The sequence below is a fragment of the Grammomys surdaster genome, unplaced genomic scaffold (genome assembly GCF_004785775.1).
Source record: "Grammomys surdaster isolate TR1022 unplaced genomic scaffold, NIH_TR_1.0 126178, whole genome shotgun sequence".
In the NCBI taxonomy this organism is placed as follows: Eukaryota; Metazoa; Chordata; class Mammalia; order Rodentia; family Muridae; genus Grammomys; species Grammomys surdaster.
The window spans coordinates 4,122,317-4,124,742 of NW_021620984.1; the positions used below are offsets into that span (position 1 = coordinate 4,122,317).

The 2,426-nt window shown below is 35.6% G+C and overlaps 1 non-coding gene across 1 annotated transcript; it reads right to left on the bottom strand.

The window, feature by feature from the left end:
* Nucleotides 1-1,816: 1,816 nt before the first annotated feature.
* Nucleotides 1,817-1,878, bottom strand: LOC114612720. Its single transcript, XR_003710077.1, has one exon. It is a non-coding gene; the product is annotated as a U7 small nuclear RNA (small nuclear RNA).
* Nucleotides 1,879-2,426: the final 548 nt, after the last annotated feature.

Sequence of the window (2,426 nt, forward strand, 5' to 3'; positions counted from 1 at the left end):
TGATAATACAGATGATAACAGGAAATATACAAAAACTCACCATTCTCCAAAAGATAATTATATTTGCAATTATTTGATATTAATATCTAGAAGAAAATGATTAAATACTTCTAACTTTGAAATGAGACCACAAAGGATAGATCACTAAAAAGGTTAAGAACGTGTTATTCTTAAATATGCCAAACTGGTATACTGATTATGTCAAACTACAATTGCTTAAGGAGCTGCCACTTCAGAAAACCATTTGGACAAAATTCTCCCATATACAGCAAGCCTTGAATATACTTTGGAGAGAGATGTCTTTGCATATCCAGATTAGTAAACAGCATAAATCATCAGACACTGTTAACTGAGACCTGGATAAACTTAAATAAACAAGACGCTGGAGACTCTAATCTTCTACTAGATGATTCTGTAGACCTAGTGGTCTTATATAATTTAGAAATATCATTTCGAGAGGATACATCCATAATAAACATACCCATTTGCTTTCTAAGTCACTTTACTGTTTTTATAAAAAAAATAAAAAACATCATGATATGGTAATATTTCTAAAATTCTAAATTTAAAGGTCTCCCTAACCACATAAAATTACTGTAACTATACTTTTTCTCTTATTAACTCTCTCTTGCATTAGTTCAGTCTCTAACGTCTACCAAATAGCTCACATAGGAACTAGGAGAGGGTAGAGGCTCTCTGCATCACTTTGTAGTAAATTCTCAGAGAGGCATATAAGTAAATACCAACATCAACAAAACTTACAGCACATTAATTGAAGGCTGTTTCCCAACCACAGTTGTTAACCGCTGTTGAAATATTGCAGCTTAATCCACCAATTTGTTTCTGTGATTTATGCAAAGTGTAAACTCTTGATGCGTGTCCTTCTCCCTCCAGCCACTCTGTCCTCAGCAGCTCATCATTTCTATCATTTGCTGCACTATGGGAGGGATAATGCTTATAAGTTGTTTATAATTCAATTTTAACTCGAAGATGCAGTGGTGAAGTTTTCCTGTGGCAAATTCAGAATGTATTCAGAAGGCTCAAACTTTGCTTATTTATTTATTTATTTATTTATTTATTTATTTTTGCTTATTTGAAAAAAATGACATTTTGTTTGTCATCACAACCCCTCCAGGAGGTTAAGTTCATGGAGCCCAAGCCACCATGCTGCCATCATGACAGCCATTTTTATTTTCTTCGATTCTGCATAGTTTAAAATCTCATTATGGAATGTAACTATACCATAGTACTTAAAATGTCTCTGGAAATATTTAACTTGAATCTATAATTTTCAAATATGAGTCTCCTTCTGTAAGATAGCTGGGATTTTCTAGTGGCTACTACCAGTTCTCCATCCTCACTGCTATACACCTCTGTCCAATTTTCTGAGCCTCTATACTTATCTCCCATCTCCTCCCACACCTGATCCTGCCCCCCTTTTCTCTCCCCCTCTTTTCTCTCTCCCAGGTCCTTCCATCTCTCTTTATCTCCAGTGAATATTTTGTCCCTCCTTCTAAGTAGGACTGAAGCATCCACACTTTGGTCTTTCTTCTTCTTGAGCTTCATATGGTCTGTGAGTTGTACTTTGGGTATTCCAAGCTTTTTTCCTAATATCCATTTATTAGTGAGTACATATCATGTGTATTCTTTGTGAGTGGGTAACCTCACTCAGCTTTCATTCTTGAAAAATTTCTAAAAGCTCTCTAGACAGTTCATGGGTTTTCCCATGAAAATTAGAAAAGTTACTATAAAAAACTTCTTGGATTTTCCAGAAAAAAAAATTCTAAAAGAGCTGTGTTAGCTGTCTAAGTAATTCTTGGGATTTCCAACTAAGGTGAGAAATCCTAATAGAAAAATTCTAAAAGACCCATGTTTGTTCTTCATGGATTTTCTGACCATAATTAGAAATCTTGCTAGAAAAAAAAAACTACAAAAGAACAGCTCTTGCTCTCTACTAGCTCATCCCATGAAGAACAAAAGCCCAGTCTTCCATCCACAGATCAATCCAGTCATCCACTTCAGGTTTCCCTCTGGTTACCCCATGAATCAGTATTCAATGACCCTAGTCCTCCTTAAATAATCATTCCTATAATACTTGGGCATAAACCTAAACTGCCTTCGTCCCAGGTTGACCCTGAAATCTGGAATCTGCCCATCTCTGGAAGCACAAACAAAACAAAACAAAACAAATCTTAGCTGGGTGGGATCTTGCCCTGCAATCACCACTCCCTAAATTCTAAATTTCTATATCTCGTTCCTTAGTATCTTTCTAAGAAGCTAGCTCATAGTGCAGCTGCCTCTGTTTTTTCCCCCTTCACTCTGTGAAGCTTATGCAATTCATATTGCATCTTCATATTTTGCAAAGTTGAGAACTATATATTTTTGAACTCATGTTTTTAGAGTTCTTTCCCATAGTCTTGACTACT